We start from the raw sequence: 18,735 nt of genomic DNA, 5'->3' as shown, positions 1-18,735 counted from the left end.
AATGCCTCACTAATTTGCTGAGGCTGGTCTAGAACTTGCAATCCTCCTGAGTTGCTAGGATTACAGGTGTGAACTACCATGCCCAGCCTGGGATGTGCTTTAAAATTTTTATTTTATTTTTTTAGTTGTAGATGGATACAATACCTTTATTTTATTTGTTTTTTTTTAATGCTGTGCTAAGGATTGAACCCAGTGCCTCACACATGCTGGCCAAGTACTCTACCACTGAGCTACAACCTCAGCCCTGGGATGTGCTTTTTACTCCATAAAATTGCATATAGTGTCATGGATGATTACTATTTTCTCTGGGCATCTACCTTAGTAGTAGGATTTCAGGCCAAGGTCCCTACTCTGGATATTTTAGTAACTATATCCAATAGTCTGTTCTCTCCTACTGAACATCCAAAGATTAATTGTTTTACCTAAAACTGTTATAAAGTCTTTAAAAGGCAGGAGCCAGTCAAGGGAGCAAGAATCTTCACAACAGATGGAATCAAGAGTTAAATGTTCTAGTGGCAAACTCTTCTACTGGGCAACAAACAGACCTGCTTGTTAGATGACAATTCCCCAGCCCTGCTCTGTGACCTCATTTCTGTTGAGTGGAAGGCAGCAGCTTCCAGCTGATTGCAGTGCAATGTTCATCAATCATAGTAATAGCGCAATTAACCACCAAGGTTCAAGCAAAATAATATGTGCTAGTGAAACTTGTCCTGGATTTCATCTTTCTAAACAATCCAAATAAAAGAAGATTAAAAAAACCTCTTGACCTTTAAAGAGGCAAAATTAGGCTGTGAGTCCAATAGTATTGTAGTTGTTTTATATAATTTGTTGTAAATGCATGTGTATCTGTAAATACAAAATTATGTGTGACTTATGTTTCCTCAGTCTGTAGCATTACTAATGGGGAGCAGCAGTGGGGTAGAGTTACTGAAGGGGCAAGTTCATCAAATACTAAAGTTGGAAAGAAACTAAGAGAATATCCTGTGTTACAGAAGGGAATGTTGAGTTCAAGAAAGGGAGGAAATCTAATTGCCCTAAGAGTCCATTATTAATGAAGCTTATAGGTCTTGGATCACCTGCAAGAAGAAATTCACCTATTCTGAGTATCTACTATGGACCCAACATTATTAAAAACTGAATAAATATAAACAAATCAAATGATCCCTGCCTACAAGTAACTGATTAATGGAGGTACTTAGAAGAATATTTTATTTCTAAGATATTATTATTCCAATTTGGCAGGCAAGCAACATGGTCCTGGAAAAAATTTAATATACATCATTTGAACCCACATTTGTCTGACTCATACTCTTTAAGTTTTCTTCTTTTGTCTCAGATGTATAGTTGATGGGTTGGTGGTTGTGATAGACTCCCAAGGATTCTCAGAGTTAAATAACCTTAGTTAAACCATTGGTTTCCAATTGCTTTGTAACTATAGGCTTGTAACACAGAATGAGATGAGCATCCTCCAGAACCAGACTCTCCCACTCCTATCACTTAATCCTGCCCCAAAGCTCCTTCCTTGGATGTTGAATTTCCTGAAGTGTTTGACTTTGTTTGCCAACAGTTTGGGGGAAGGAAAAGAAATTACAACTATCAGTGTCCTGGGATCTCATCAATTTCAGATTTTCTATCCTAAGCTTATACCCAACTATCTACCATAGTTGAAGAATCAAGTAACATCCTGAGGTTGGAAGTATGAACAAAAACTGGCCTGTGAGACAAAAATACGGTTAAGTGATTTAAAAAAAAATTTTTTTAGTGGGCTGGGGTTGTGATTCGGCGGTAGAGCGCTCACCTAGCAGGTGCGAGGCCCTGGGTTTGATCCTTAGCTCCACATACAAATAAATAAATAAAGGTATTGTGTCTATCTACAACTAAAAATATTTATTTTTAACATTTATCTTTATTTGTAATTAGACATAATACCTTTATTTTATTTATTTATTTGTATATGGTGCTGAGGATCGAACCCAGGGCCTCGCACCTGCTAGGCGAGCACTCTACCGCTGAACCACAATCTCAGCCCCAAGTGATGTTTTTTTAAAGGACTAAATCCTTTATGTTAAGTAGGCAAAACTCAAATTTATTCAATCAACAAATTACGTGCCACGATACAGTCAGTGTCATTTTAGACACAGTCCTGACCTTGAAGCATATAACTTCATAGTTTAGTCTAGACATTGTCAAGTCATCACCCAAATATGGTTACCAAGTACCTCTGAAGGAAATCTACATTGTACTATGAGAACACATGCCTAGGAAACCTGAATCACTTTTGTGGAGCTTTCTGATTTCCAGAGACCTAGGAAGACTCTACTGCCTCCAAGTTATTCTACTACCTATGGGCTTTGCTTTACATTACTCAGTTAATATTTCATCTTTTAATTCCAACTTTTTAAAAAAATATTTTTGAGCTGTTGATGGACTTTATTTTATTTATTTGTACATGGTGCTGAGAATCGAACCGGGTGCCTCACGCATGCTAGGCAAGTGCACTACCACTGAGCCACAACCCCAGCCCCAAGTTCCAACTTTTGATGACTGATCAAATACAAATTTCCCAAGAAGAGTATGGATGAGAGAAAGCTTATCTGTGCCTGTGGAACACCTTTAAAATGCCTGGTTAAGGTAGAGAGCTTGCCTAGTATGTGAGAGACACTAAGTTTGATTCTCAGCACCACATATAAATAAATGAATGAAATAAAGGTCCATCAACATCGAAAAAAAGTGCCTGGTTAAGAGTTAATTGTCTTCTGAGGGATCTAACCAACCACTTCAAAACTTTGTGGCTTAAGACAACAAGCATTTATATTATTTCTCACGATTCTGTGTTGGCTGGGTGCTTTTTCCAGCTAAAGCTGGATAATCTGTAATGGCTTCTTTCACATGTCTGGATCCTAGGTCAGCAGACTGGGGTGGTTAAGGCCTCTGTCAAAGGTCAGCAGACTGGGGTGGTTAAGGCCTCTGTCAAAGTGGTCTAATCCCCTGGAAGGCTACCCAGACTTGTTCATATGGTGGCAAAAGTTTTCCCAAAAGCAAGAGAGGTCACACTCCAATGCAGAGCATTTTTAAGCACTCAAGCCTATTTCTATCACATTTGCTAATGTCCCACTGACTAATGCAAGTCACATGGCTAAGCCCAATTTTAAGGGGTGGAGAGATAGATACCATCTCTTAACAGGAAGAACTATGAAATACTGTGGCAAATCTTTTAATCCACATGAAACACCCCTGAATCATCTGAAACTCAGACTGGTAAAATTTCCTGGGGTCTTAAATTCTGGTACTACAAATATCCCCAGAGAAGTGTCAAAATGGTTTAGAGCTGGACAAGCCTCATCAATTGTTTAGTTGTCCAAAGGGTCTACTTTGGAGTAATCAAGAGATATCTAGATGAGAAGTTCTGATGCTTGTTAAATAGTCCATTTGGTTACTTCTTAGCTATCCTTGAAGAATGAAACTGGCTTCTCATTCCATGAGATTCACTGTGAATAATGGTTGTGATTCCTATCTGACTTGGCCTGGCCAGAAGCCTAGCTGAAGCTTTCAGTACATTCAGAAAAAATGGCTCAAAAAACACTTGGGCTCTCTGTTCCTGCTACATTCACTTTTCTGGAGAACTCGTCTAGTTTTGAGGTTTGGGATGCCAAGACTTTGGTAATGACATGTATACCCAAGAACCTACCAGACATTTCCCTGTCTCAAACTTAACATGTCCAAACTGGAACTTTATTCTGCCCCACATATGTTTTGGCACTAGCCTTGTCAGAAACTTAGGTGTTATTCTTAATTTCTTGATTTTTCTTTTTTAAATCTCCACACCTAATCCAGTAGAAAGTCCTATGGTTCTACTTTCAAATAGATTTTAAATCTATCTACTCTTCTCCATTTCCATTGCCATGACCTTGGTTCAAGGCACCATTGTGTTTCCCTAGAGTGCTATCACAGTTTCTCTATATACATACTTACTGATGATGACTTGGTTCTTCTCCCCTGTAGTCCATTCTCTACACAACATCAACCTCTTAAGAATAAAAAAAAAAATGAATGAATGGGAGCTGGGGTTGTGGCTCAGTGGTAGAGTGCTTGCCTAGCATGGGTGAGGCACTGGGTTCGATCCTCAGCACTACATAAAAATAAATAAATAAAAATAAAGGCATTGTGTCCACCTGCAACTAAAAAAATATTTAAAAAATGAATGTACAGCTCAGTAAAACTGAGATTTATGTTCATACAACACATTAAAATGACTCAGAAGTAGCCATTAGTATTACTATTTATTTATTGCCCTCTGGGAGTGAACCCAGGAGCACTCTACCATTGAGCTACCTCCCCAACCCCTCCACCTTTCGTATTTGCTTTTCAGACAGGGTCTGGTAAAGTTGTCCAGGCTGGCCTCAAACTTGCAATCCTCCTACCTTAGCTTCCCAAGTAGCTCAGATTACAGGTGTGTACCATTGTGCCTAGCTTCCATTATTACTACTAATAATTTTCTTTTTCTTTTTTTTTTTTGGTACCTGGGATTAAACCCAGGGTCGCTTAACAACTGAGTCACATCCCCAGCTCTTTTTTTACATTTCATTTTGAGACAACTTGCTGGGTTGCTTAGGGCCTCACTAAGTTGCTGAGGCTGACTTTGAACTTGTGATTCTCCTGCCTCAGCCTCCCGAGCTGCTGGGATCACAGGTTTGGGCCACTATGCCCAGCTAATATATATATTTTTTAAACTGATTCTCTTTCTAGCCCTGAGTCTGCCCCTAACTTGCTATAGGATAGCCCAGCTATCCCCCACCACCCTCCAGCCCCCATCTTCAGGAATTAGCAATCTCTTCTTTTGTAGTACCACTATTCCCTCACCCAAACCAGGGGCTTCTAGTGAAGACTGTCAATAAGGGGACCATGTGTTCAAGCAAAGCTAATCAGAATTCTTCCCTAAGATTTTTATTAAAAAAAAAAAAAAAAAACCTGGAGCTATTCTCTTCCATTTTGAATGGCAAATAAATACGTGAGGACATGCACTCTAAAACTCTGATGGACTGTCCTCAACTCACGTACAAATGTTAGTCTATACTAAGAGACAAGGCCATTACACAGAGACATAGATATAAGGTGAGAAAGAGTGAGGCCTCTGGTTCTTTGGCTCCTGATCCTGACTATTTTAATAATGGGGATTTAACACAGGGTGCTTTACTATTGAGTTACATCCCCAGGCCTTTTTTATTTTGAGACAGGGTCTTACTAAGTTGTTGAGGGCTCCACTAATTTGCTGAGGTCGGCCTCAAATTTGTAATCCTCTCATCTCAGGCTCCCAAATCACTGGTATTACAGACATACATCACCATGCCTGGCTAATCCTAGTTTTTTGAGACTCAGCCAGTCACCTCTTCTTTTGATTCTGTTAGACAGCTCAGTTTATCTTTCTAATAAAGTTCCATTTAGCTCTGAACATTAGAGTTAGGTTCTTATCACTTGAAACCAAAAATATATTGTCTCTTCTCTGGTTCTCAGTTTACTTTTCATATAATCTTCCAAGTTCAAAGTGTAGAAGTTCTAATTTTTTTTTAAATGAGGTCTTTCAGGAAATCCCTTTATCATGGACTTTTGATGAAGACTGTAAAATCTGGGGCTAGAGTTGTAGCTCAGTGGTAGAGTTCTTGCCTAGAATATGTGAGATACTGGGTTTGATCCTCAGCACCACATAAAAATAAATAAAATAAAGGTATTGTGCCCATCTACAACTAAAAAAAAAATTTAAAAAAGTATAATCTGGAAAAGAAACATACTGTCTCCATGGTTCTTTCTTCTTGTACCTGGATGCAGTGGGAAGAGGGATTTCTCAAGATTAGAAGCAGTTCTCCATGGACAGACTGATGACAGCACAGGCAAAGTTCCTGTGACTAAGGGTCACTAGTCCACACAGAGACTGGTTTTCCAAGCTCTCAAGAGCTAATCAAAACAGCTAACACCATTGCCACTCCTTCCTCCACAACTGTTCCTATTCCTTAGCCATCTTAATGACACCATCATCTTGAGTCCACTACTGACTGGACTGGGTTGTGTGGCATAAGCTTTTACATACTTGTCTTCTATCATTTTGAAGTGGCTAAATAGCAAATACCTAAATTAGAAATCTCTGGGAGACTTGAATAAAATACTTCCCTTTGCTTGGTACAAAATCATGTCAGAAATGCTAATGGAGAGCAAAGTAAATCAGCCAGTCTCAGAGGAGGATGATTAGGAATCTAGGCTCCCTTTAGATTCTAATGCATCTCTTTCGGGTTTAGCAATGTGTAAAGCTAAAAGGTTGTACATCTTGCTTAAATTGCTCCATCTCTGGGCTTCAGGAGCTAAGACCAGATGGTTTTTGTGGGCCCTCTTGGCGCAAATGCTCTTTGATTCTATGCCCGTTTTCTGTAAGAACTGTAAGTGGAAAACAGGATTTTGGCAGGAATCCTTTTTTTTACGAAAGCCTCCTTTCTTCTTGGGTACAATGAAAACAGCCAATGCTGTGTGACCCCCATCACCAATCAGCCAGGCTTATGACCCTGGTATCTGAGACTGCCAGAAAGCATTGCAGCACTTAAGTGCATCTAGATGATCCATGTGCTGTGGGTTCCTCAAGGGTAACAAAAGGAAGAGCAAAAATAAGAATCTCTGAGTAGACTTGTTAAGAATGGAGCACAGTCTCATGTGTTTGAGAAAAGACCAGGCAGCTGTGTTTAAGAACGAGAAATGCATTCCAATTCAAGAAGGACTAAATTTATCAAGCAACAAGTGCTTGTGAAGCAGAGCAAAATCTTTCTGAGGACAAACCCACCATACAACTGGAAGCCTGGAAACGAAAGTGCAGAGAGAGTTGCACAAGGTAAATGATCTTCAAATCCCTGTAAACATTATGCCACAGAATAGGATCTGAGAAGGTAGTATAGTACAGTAGTTAAGCACACAGGGCTTACATTTCTGACATCCAGGTTTAATTCTTGGTTCTTCTTCACTAACTAGTTTTGTGACTTTGGGCAGATTACTCTTGGAACTTCAGTTATAGCATATGTAAGTGGAAAAATAATATCTATCTTGTAAGATTGTTGAAAGGATTCAATGAAAGAATGCATCTAAAGCCCTTAGGTCAATAACTGGCACACTATATAGCAGGTGGCAAATGTGTAGTGTTGACTGTTGTACTACACAAAATCATCCCAATCAGGCAGTGACAGGGAGGCAAATCTAATCCAAGATCTTTGTAATGGCACTGAAAACCAGAGACTGGAGAGAGCCAGTGTAAACATCATGAGCAAAGGGACAATGGAAGGGAGTTATTAGCAGGAGATGGAACCTGGACTTAGTGATCAGGGTAGAAGACTCCAATTAGGAACAAGAGAAGTTCAGGAAAAAGGCCTTCAATTGCTCTTTTTCATGACCTTGTTGGACTGCTTACAGTAGGGGCTGCCACCACACACTTTACAAAATAGTACTACTTATACTTTGTTTTTCCTCTAGCAGCTATTTTCAGGAATGAAGAATAGTCCAAAATGAGGGTTTCAAGTATTCTAGAATATTTTTTAGAAGTTCCCTCCAGCACTCAAAATTCCAAGATTCCAGGGATCTGGATCTGGGTTTTGACTCTGCAACATAATAACTGGGTCTTGGAGAAACATATTTTCATCCATAAGATGAAATTAAACAACCTTGCCTGCTTCACAAAATAGTTACAAGAATCAAACAAAAATGCATTTTAGAAACTGAAACTTGTGGACTTATGATAAATGAGGGGTGAGACATTGTTGGGTGTTGGGGGTGGATGGCATTCAGCCTGGAATTCAACTGAGCATAATCCTCTCAGCACCATTTCCAAGGATTCCCTCCTCCAAAAATCTCCTAGGAACTGAACCTCACCTAAAATTATCAAGGCCAACATACTTTGATATTGATGGCTTCAGAAAAACTTTTGGAGGCTAAAAGTAGCCAAGAAAACTCATGCTGTGGATTAGATGAACAGAGCTGTGAACTGAAATGGAGTTGGGGCCTAAGAGAAAGGAGCAGAGAGGAGGGTCCATACACATTATGATTAGAATAGCATAAAAACATTAATTATGTGTTCAGTACTTTACAATTCCCAAAGCACTTTCTCATCTAGGCCCTGTTAATCTTTGATACCCTGTAATGCAGGTTTTATTATTCCCAATATTTTTTTTAAAAATATTTTTCTTAGTTGTTGATAGACCTTTATTTTATTTATTTATTTATATTGGTGTTAAGAATCAAACCCAGTGCCTTACACATGCCAGGTAAGTGCACTACCACTGAGCCCCAGCCCCAGCCCCAGCCCAGTATTCCCCGTATTTAGACAAGGAAAACTAAGACCTGCATCAGTGAAGCACCAAAACTACATAAAGAATGGCTTGGTTTGTCTCAGAACAGGGTAGTCTGCCCCCACGTGTGGATAGCCCTAATTCTGAACCCTGCATATGGTAGGGGGAGGCAGGAGGCTGGAGGAGGGCAGCTGAAGAAAAAAACCTAAGCATCAATTATGTATACATCTGGTTTCCTCTCTGCTTATGGAAGAGAAGGAAGTAGAGGAAAACTACTCTTCTTTCAGTCCCCCACACCCACAACAAAATTAATTCTTGGAGCAAAGTTGAGAAGCAGGGCTTTCCTTATATCAAGAGCTAGAGGCAGATGGTCTCTGTGGTCACAGAGACATGTTATCTTATCCAGTTGGCATACTACCTTCAATTCCCCCAACTGCTCTTTCTAATTTATTCAACCAGGGAACAATCTGGTTTCATGCCAACTTAGAAAATGTACCATAACAGGCTGGGCAGAATTCCTCAGGAGGAGCAATTAGTAAAAGTTGGAGTCATTCTTCTATATGACTGAGGAGAAAGAAATAATAACCCTTACATCTCATACCATCAGATTCTAGCTAAGCAGATGTTTTCATGCCTTTTTTTCCCTACCTATGTTCTGTATGCTGACAGCTATTTTTAGAAACATTTATAATATGAAATGTTATATAGTAGTATTGAGTTTGTACAAATATAAAGGATAATGGATATACAGTGGTATAACAGTAGCGAAAGGGAGGATCCCATTTGTAAATATTATGTTTAGTATCTCTTTGTTCTGTGTTGATGTGTTTCCTTAGTACAAACTGTATCCTTACAATAAAGTTCATTTGAACTATCCTCTTAGCTTTTTGTCACTGTGACCAAAATACCTGACATAAACAACTTAGAGAAGGAAAGATTTATTTATTTGTTTTTAAATTTTTTTAAAAAATATTTTTTAGTTGTAAATGGACACAATATCTTTATTTTTATTTATTTAATATGATGCTGAGGATCAAACCCAGGGCCTCATGCTTGTGAGGCAAGTGCTTTACCACTGAGCCACAACCCCAGCCTGAGAAGGAAAGATTTATTTTAGCTCACAATTCAGAGGTTTCAGTCCATGATCAGGGGGCTCCATTGCTTTGGGCCTGAAGTGAGACAATATCATGGCGGAAGGGCATGGTGAAGGAAAGCTACTCAGTATGTTGCCATAGGAAGAAGAGAAAAAGGAAGGGCCCAGTAACACCCTTTCAGGGCATGCTACCCAGTGACCTATTTCTCCAACCATGTCCTACCTCCTAGTTTCTACCAACTTCCAGTAATTTATTCAGCTATCAATAGATTAATGCACTGATGGAGCAGCCCCTGCATGAGCCAAACTTTTCCCAGAAGCCCACCTCTGAACATTGCTGCATTGGGGACCCAGCCTTCAACATGTGAGACTTTGGGGTACATTTCAGATCAAACAATAATAACAAGTAACATTTATAGAGCAACTCTTTCCTGAATTTGTGCTAAGAACTTTGGGAGGAGACTCTAGCCTTTGAGACCTTAAAAAGGAATTGTGAAAATAGGTCCAGTACAAATACTAAAAAAAGTCATAGTGCAATGCAGAGGTTCATGATAGACTCAGAAAAGGGGGAGGTCATTGTGAATTCCAACAGCTGGGGAAGGTGTCATGGTGGAGGACAGTCTAGTGCTACATAAGCTCAGGGAGAGCCAGTCCAGGTGCTGGTTATACCTTTGTGCTGGTGATGCAAAGAATAATAAGGAGCATTGCATGCTTCCTAGCATTGTTCCTAACAGAACAAGACCGCTGAGCTGGAAAATGGTGAATCCCTAAGAAAATGAAACAAAATGCAGACAGAATTGGCAGCTCCAAGAAGGGGCAGAACCCACTTTCTACCCTGGCCCCTTACTCCTTGCAAGTTTAACAAGTTTAAGCAGGCAGCAGAGTCAGTCAGTCCTACATCCACCCTTACCATGTTGTGTTGGGAAACCCTATTTGTTTTCTTTTACCTGGTTGACTCCTAGCCACTATGAAGACTTTGATGGGCCTAGAAGAACAGAGCAGAGAAGAATGTCAAGATACTGCATTTAGTCATAATTCTTTCAATTACAAGGAACATAAATCCATTTAAAAATTATGAGAAGAAAAGAAGAAGGGGGTCATGATGGGAGGGGAATTTGTTAGTGTTTGCTACTATAAAGTCCAAGGGGTATATCTGGCTTCAGATATAGCTTAACCAAATAATTAAATTATATTATCACGATTCTCTGTCAATTTTACTCTTTTCTGGATTGTTCCAGTTTACCCAACCAATAAAACCATCTGGATAGGGAGAGAATACTTCCGCTTTGATAGTTTTGGCAAAAGTCTTGGGTCATGTATATAATTCTCTTAGATAAATCATGCTGCTAAGAGATGAGGTGGTCTGGATGGCCAAGCTTAATTCCTGTGCCCGTCTCTGGAGCAACAGAGTAGGGTTAGTTCCATCCAAACTACTTGAACTGCAAATAGGAGATGGAGGGTTGACCCAAGGGGAAAGGGGGAGATCATTGTGAATTCCAACAGCTGAGGAAGATGTCATGGTGGAGGACGGACTAGGGTGATGTTTCCAGGGGAGAAGGAAAAATATGAGGAGATACAGAATGAGATCATTCCACAAGATATATTTTAAAAACTGGATAAAGGGCTGGAGTTGTAGCTCAGTGGTGGAGCACTTGCCTTCCAAGTGTGAGGCACTGGGTTCGATCCTAGCACCACATAAAAACAAACAAAGCCATTGAGTCCATTATTATGACAAATTAAAATTATGACAACTTAAAAAAAGAAAAAATATATGTATATATACATGTGTATGTGTATATGTGTATATGTGTGTGTGTGTGTGTGTGTGTGTGTGTGTGTAAAACTGGATAGAGAAAACAAGAATGTATTGTATACCCAAGATGTAGGAATGGAAGGAAGAAGGTGGGCCGGAATGGAGGGAGGGGCAGACCAGAGGCAGCCAGCTGAGTGCAGATCAGGCAAGGTTGTGATTGAACAGGTTGTGTCCTGCCAAGCGGGGCACAGATGGATAAATGGGGTTGAAATCCAGCTTAGGGTCCAAGTACAAAAAAAAAAAAAAAAAGCCTTGTATCCTGGTATATGGAGATGATTCCTTCCACTAAAAGAAAAGATTCTTTGGTGTAATTCACATAAAGATGCTGTCTGCTCAGTAAATCATAGGAGAAAGACAGCATACATCCAGAGGGGGCGTCTGTCTCCAACTTGCACAAAGATGCTATCGTGAATTGAATTACATCCCCCCCCCCAAAGATAAACTTAAGTCCTAAAGCCGGGGATCTGTAACTGCAGTCTTATTTGGAAATAGGGTTGTTGCAGATGTAACCCAATTAAGATAAGGCCATCCTGGATTAGGGTAAACCCTAAATCCAATGATTGCACACACACATACACTAAGGATGGACACACACACATACACTAAGGATGGCACAATGCCTTCATTTTTATTTGTTTTTAGGTGGTGCTAAGGATCGAACTCAAGGCCTCACACATGCTAGGCAAGTGCTTTACCACTGAGCCACAGCCTCAGCCCATGATTGCTGTTTTTATAAGAGGAAGAAAAGGGGGGCTGGGGATATAGCTCAGTTGGTAGAGTGCTTGCCTTGCATGCACAAGGCCCTGGGTTCAATCCACAGCAGCACCACCACCACCCAAAAAAAAAAAAAAAAAAGAAAAAGAAAAAAGAAATTTGGACTAGGATTGTGGCTCAGCAGTGGAGCACTTACCTGGCATGTACGAGGCCCTGGGTTCGATCCTCAGCACCCATTAAAATAAAGGTATTGCATCCAACTACAACTAAAAAATAAATATTAAAATAAAGGAAAGAAAAGGAAGACTGAGACACAGGGAAGAAGGCCATGTGATGATGGAAGCAGAGACTGGAGTAATACAGCTGTTAACCAAGGAATGCAAAGCATTGCTGGCAATTCCAGAAGCGAGGAGATGGCCATGGAACATATTCTTCCACAGAGTCTCCAGATGGAGCCAGCCCTGCTGACACCTTAATCTTGGACTCCCAGCTTCCAGAACTGCAAGAAAATAAGTTTCTTTCATTTTAAGCCATCCAGTCTGTGGTACTTTATTATATAATATCTGTGGTACAGATATTATAAGGGCAGCAGTAACTAGGGGAGTAAAATCCCCATGTCCTGTGGAAGACACAGAAGTCCCTAAAAAAACAACAGATAGCCCTAGAAAAATAACAGAAACCCCCAGAAAAAAAACAGATATTATAAGGGCAGTAGTAACCAGAAGAATAAAATCCCTATGTCCTATGGAAGACACAGAAATCCACAGTAGTCAAAGAAATCCCTGTGGAAGAAGTATTTGGGCCTCTTTTCCTCCTGCCTAAGACTCTCCTGGAAGGATATGTTACCTCCATCTGCACAAAGTAAAGAGTATTTTCAAACTACACTAGTTCATAAAGTGAGGACTGCCAATAAAATGAGGGACAACCTCTTTTTTGAGAAGAGAACTAGGACATACTTAAGTCTCTATGTAATTTGTACTCCTCTGTCTCCCAAGCTCATAGCCTCCTGTGTTTACTTTGCCACAGGACTTACTGTGTCAGAATGAAATTTTCTGGTTACAGTGGAATAGATTGTCCAATGATGCAGAATACATTCTTTTTTTTCTGTGAAGTAAACATTTTCTTTCCTGTTAAATAAGCCAAGCAAGCAAAGGCCAATGGGCTTTGGGGCCTAAAGGGCTTGGGGACCTACATAAACAAAGGAAATGAACTCCAATAGTTGCATTAACAACATGCAGAGTTATGGAAGTATGTTGACATAAACCAAAGTGGCTCTGAATAGAGGCCAGTGGCAGAGAAGGGCAACAAGTCTCTGGATGTCACTTCTTTAGTGTAACTTGACTCTATCACATCTTCTTACCTTAACTCATTTTCTTCATTGCATTCATCATCCTAAAATTATTTTGCTTTAAAAGTTTAATGATAGGCAGGAGTGGTGGTGTATGCCTGTAATCCCAGAGACTTGGGGGGTTAAGGTAGGAGGATCACAAGTTTGAGATCAGCCTGGACAACTTAATGAGTCTCTGTGTCAAAGTTTTAAAAAAGGGGTAAGGGGGCAGGATGTAGCTCAGTAGCTGAGTGGCAAAGCACCCCTAGGTTCAATCCCCAGTACTGGGGAAAAAAAAAGATTTAACAGCAGAAACCCCACCTGTTTTGTTCACACTCTGAACAAAGCCTTGGGAAGCTTACTTAATCTGTTTTATTCAAGAGCTCTGTTATATACCTCTCATTTGTAAAATGTACCAACCTCACAGGGTGATTGTGAAGGTTAAATGAGATAATGCAAGAGCTTAGATCAGTGATTTGCGCACAGTTGATGGTCAATGCTAACACTTTTATTGTGCTTACTAGGATCCAGACACTATTTCAAACCTTTTACATATAAATCAATTTAATCCTTACAATGATATTATAAGATAAGTGCTATTATTATCCCCATTTATGATGAAGAAACAGAGAGGATATTTTACTTGCCTAAAGTCACACAGTTAATAAACACAGAATTTGGACTGAGATCCCAGAGTCCCTTCCATCAATGACTACAGTGTAGTGTACCAGTTAATATAAATCTTTCTTTTTTTTATTTCTATTTTTTAAAAAAATATATTTTTAGACATTGATGGGACTTTATTTTGTTCATTTATTTATATATGGTGCTGAGAATTGAACCCACATGCTAGGCAAGTACTCTACCACTGAGCCAAAACCGTAGCTCCTTTTATTTCTATTTTTATTTTTTATTTTAAATTTTTTTGTAGTTATAGATGGACAGCATGCCTTTATTGTATTTGTTTCATTTTTATGTGGTGGTAAGGATCAAACCCAGTGTCTCACACATGCTAGGCAAGCTTTTTGCCACTGAGCTACAGCCCGAGCCCCTCTTTTTTTAATTTTTAATTTTAAATGGATTTGTATTTATTTATTTTTATGCGGTGCTGAAGATTGAACCCAGGGCCTCACATGTGCTAGGCAAGCATTCTACCACTGAGCTGTAGCCCCAAAACCTTCTTGAGTGAACAAAATTGCCAAGAAAAAATTAAAAAAGAGGGCTGGTAGAGTGCTTGCCTTGCATGCACAAGGCCCTGGGTTCTAATCCCCAGAACCACACACACACACACACACACACAAAAAAAAAAAAAAAAAAAAGAGAGAGAGAGAGAAGAAAGAAAGAAAGGAAAAAGGAAAGAGATGGAACCAATGGAGTAGCTCAGGGATCAAAACAGATATTGAAGGAAAATTATGGTTTGAGATCTTTGAGGCAGTGATGGTGGAATTTGCATCTATTCTGGCCTCTTGTGGGCAGACCTATGTTTAGGGAAATATTGCTGATGACCAATTTACAAAGCAATAAGAGCAAAGTAATTCTTGATTGATAGCACTGGGATGGGGTATTGTCTTCCTTCTTATACTGAAGCACCTCTGAAACCTGCACTGGGGTTGATACTAGTAACAAGAACACAGATTTTTGTTGGAGACCCTACCCTCATCACACGCCCAGGACACATACAGGGCCACTCATTCCAGCATGCATAAGACAAACAGAAGAGGATCTCTTTCAACTGTTCCTGTTTCAGCCCCCTCTGGCTTTAGCAGCTACATTGTGTTATGGGAGGCTGTGAAGACATCTTTGAAGAAACAAAGTGTCACATGACCCAGCCAGTTATGTTTGTTTCTGCCATCCCAAGAGGTGAACTCCTGAAGGCCAGGGAAGGGTATATTATTTTTCTGTCAATTCCCAGATTCTCCACAGGTTCTGGCATATTGAGGGTTTGTTGAATAAAGAGAATTGAATGTTCATTCTGAACAAAAGGGATGATCTGTTGACATCTTAGACATTTTAGCTGAAGAGTGGTGGTGATGATAACATTTTGGAAGGACGTTGAGAGGATAGAGAGATCACAATCAAGGTGGTTCTGGAGGAGGCTGCGAAAGAAATGGTTTGGTCAAGTAGTTATGAGCTTAAAGCCCTTTGTGGTCTTATTTAAATCCTTGCCTAAAACTTCTGAAATCTGATTAATTTGAAAAATGCTTTTCCCTGTTTTTCTTCAAGGGTAAGTTGGCAGCAGTACCAAGAGTCCTATCGCTCACTTATGGGGAGCTGCTTTTCCAAGTTCCCAGCTTCTGCAAGAGCTGCCTGAGATGTAATCATGTCCATGTAATGGGAGGCCTTTACTACTTCCTTCATGTTATTCCTCTGTCTTTCTTAGTGGATATACAAGATGACTGTTGGTTTTTGTTTTGTTTTTTGTTTTTGGTACTAGGGATTGAATCCAAGAATGCTTAACCCACTGAGCCACAACCCCAATCCTTTTTATTTTTAATTTTGAGACAGGGTCTTACTAGGTTGCTTACAGCCTAACTGTAAGTTGCTGAGGCTGGCTTCAAACCTATAATCCTCCTGCCTCAGATCATAATCGTGCACCACTGTGCCAGGCTAAGATGACTTTGAATCAGCTGTTATCTAAATCAAATATTTGCATTATCTCTGTATCACTTAAAAACTGAATCTAAAAGAACAGTAGTTAAAAATAATAGTACTTATTTTTCAATATTGAGGTGTATGTATCTATTTTTTCATTACATATAAAGTTTTATATTGAAAATTAAAACCCCACAAAGCAACTACAAAAAAATCAAATAACCAATGGATAGCCGATGAAATAAAAAAAAAAAAAACTTAGAAGTAAATGAGAATACCAATACAACATATCAAAATCTCTGGGGCATTATGAAGACAGTGCTAAGAGGAAAATTCATTGCATTGAGCTCATTCATTAAAATAATAGAAAGTCAATGAATAAATGACCTCACATTACATCTCAAAGCTCTAGAAAAAGAACAAATCAACCCTAAAAGAAGTACAAAACAGGAAATAATTAAAATCAAAGCTGAAATCAATGAAATTGAAACAAAAGAAACAATTCAAAAGAAAGAACAAAAACTCAAATTACTAAAATTCATAATGAAAAAGGAAATATCACAATAGATACTACTGAAATATAGAAGATAATTAGAAACTATTTTGAAAATTTATATTCCAATAAGAGAAAAATCTCAAAGACATCAACAAATTTCTAGAAACATATACCCAGACTGAATCAAGAGGACATATACAATTTAAACAATTTCAAACAATAAAACAGAAGATGCCATCAAAAACCTACCAACTAAGAAAAGGATGGACTCTCAGCTGAGTTCTACAAGACCTTCAAAGAAGAATTAACATCAATACTCCTAAAATTATTCCATGATATGGAAAAGGAGGGAACCCTTCCAAACTCATTCTATGAGGCTAGCATCACCCTGATACCAAAACTAGACAAAGTCACATCAAGGAAAGAAAACTTCAGACCAATATCCCTGAAGAACACAGATGTAAAAATTCTCAATGAAATTCTGGCAAATTGCATACAAAAATATATTTAAAAAATAGTGCACAACTATCAAGTGGGGTTCAGTTTCATGTATGCAATGTTGGTTCAACTTACAGAAATCAATAAATGTAATTCATCACATCAATAGGCTTAAAGACAAGAATAATATGATCATCTCAATAGATACAGAAAAAGAATTTGACAAAATAGAGTACTGCTTCATGTTCAAGATACTAGAAAAACTAGAGATAGTAGGTATATACCTCAACATTGTAAAAGTTATCTATACTATACCCAAAGGCCAACATCATTCTAAATGGAGAAAAATTGAAAGCATTCCCTCTAAAAACTGGAACAAGACAGGGATGCCTCTATCACCACTTTAATTCAACATAGTCCTGGAAACTCTAGCTAGTGCAATTAGATGAAAGAAATTAAAGGGATACAAAAAGGGAAAGAAGAACTCAAAACTATCACTATTTGCTGATGACATGATTCTATATTCAGAGGATCCAAAAAATTCTACCAGAAAACTTTTAGAACTAATAAATGAATTCAGCAAAGTAGCAGGATATAATAAAATCAACACCCATAAATCAAATGCATCCCTATGCATCAGTGATGAACTCAATGAAAAAGAAATTAGGAAAACTACCCCATTCAAAATAGCCTAAAACAAAAACAAAAACAATAACAACAAAAAAAAACCTTGGGAATCAAGAGGCAAAGACCTCTACAATGAAAACTACAGAACACTAAAGAAAGAAATTGAAGAAGATCTTTTTTTTTCAAGAGAGAGAGAGAGAGAGAGAGAGAGAGAGAGAGAGAGAGAGAATTTTAATATTTATTTATTTATTTTTAGTTTTTGGCAGATACAACATCTTTGTATGTGGTGCTGAACCCGGGCCGCACGCATGCCAGGCGAGCGTGCTACTGCTTGAGCCACATCCCCAGCCCTGAAGAAGATCTTAGAAGATGAAAAAATTTCCCATGCTCTTGGATAGGTAGAATTAATATTGTCCAAATGGCCATATTACCAAAGGTATTATACTGATTTAATGCAATTCCTATTAAAATTCAAATGCTATTCTTCATAGAAATAGAGAAAGCAATCATGAAATTCATTTGAAAAAATTAGAGACCCAGACTAGCCAAAGCAATCCTTAGCAAGAAAAATGAAGCAGGAGGCATCACAATACCAGAACTTAAACTATACTACAGAGCTATAGTAACAAAAACAGCATGGTATTGGTACCAAAACAGACACATAGACTGATAGTACAGAATAGAAGACACGCAGACAAATCCATAAATACAATTATCTCATATTAGACAAAGGTGCCAAAAACACACACTGGAGAAAAGATAGCCTTTTCAACAAATGGTGCTGGGAAAACTAGAAATCCATATGTAACAAAATGAAATTAAACCTCTATATCTCACTGTGCACAAAACAACTCAAAGTGGATCAGAGACTTAGGCACTAGAACAGAGACCATGCACCTAATAGAGTAAAAAGTAAGTCCAAATCTTTACCATGTTGGCTTAGGAACTGATTTCCTTAACAAGACTACTAAAGCACAAGAAGTAAAATGAAGAATCAATAAATTGAGGACTCAAACTAAAAAGCTTCTTCCCAGCAAAGGAAACAATAACATGAAGAGAGAGCCTAAAGAATGGGAGAAAAATCTTTACCATATGCACCTCAGCTAGAGCACTAATCTCTACAATATATAAAGAACTCAAAAAACCCAACACACACACAAAACAACAACAACAAATAACCCAGTATATAAATAGGCTAAGGAATTGAACAGACACTTCACAGAAGAAGAAATATGAATGATCAACAAATATATGAAAAAAACATTCAACATCTCTATCAATTAGAGAAATGCAAATCAAAACTACTCTTATGATTTCATCTCA

The 18,735-nt window shown here is 38.6% G+C and overlaps 1 long non-coding RNA gene across 3 annotated transcripts in view; it reads right to left on the bottom strand.

The window, feature by feature from the left end:
- The window catches only part of LOC114100341 (uncharacterized), a 107,778-nt gene that overhangs the window by 52,124 nt on the left and 36,919 nt on the right, over nt 1-18,735 (bottom strand). The window contains exons 2-4 of one of the 3 annotated variants that reach the window (XR_011708835.1): nt 12,129-12,198; nt 10,353-10,390; nt 3,973-4,027 (exon numbers count right to left, since the gene is read on the bottom strand). The exons of the other annotated variants lie outside the window; for them this stretch is intronic. This is a non-coding gene — a long non-coding RNA (uncharacterized lncRNA). The remainder of the gene's footprint in view (nt 1-3,972; nt 4,028-10,352; nt 10,391-12,128; nt 12,199-18,735) is intronic. 3 annotated transcript variants of the gene reach the window in all.

This window comes from Marmota flaviventris, chromosome 10, assembly GCF_047511675.1.
Source record: "Marmota flaviventris isolate mMarFla1 chromosome 10, mMarFla1.hap1, whole genome shotgun sequence".
In the NCBI taxonomy this organism is placed as follows: domain Eukaryota; kingdom Metazoa; phylum Chordata; class Mammalia; order Rodentia; family Sciuridae; genus Marmota; species Marmota flaviventris.
Note: the sequence above shows the minus strand (reverse complement) of the source record. Positions and strands in the feature narration are given on the sequence as shown.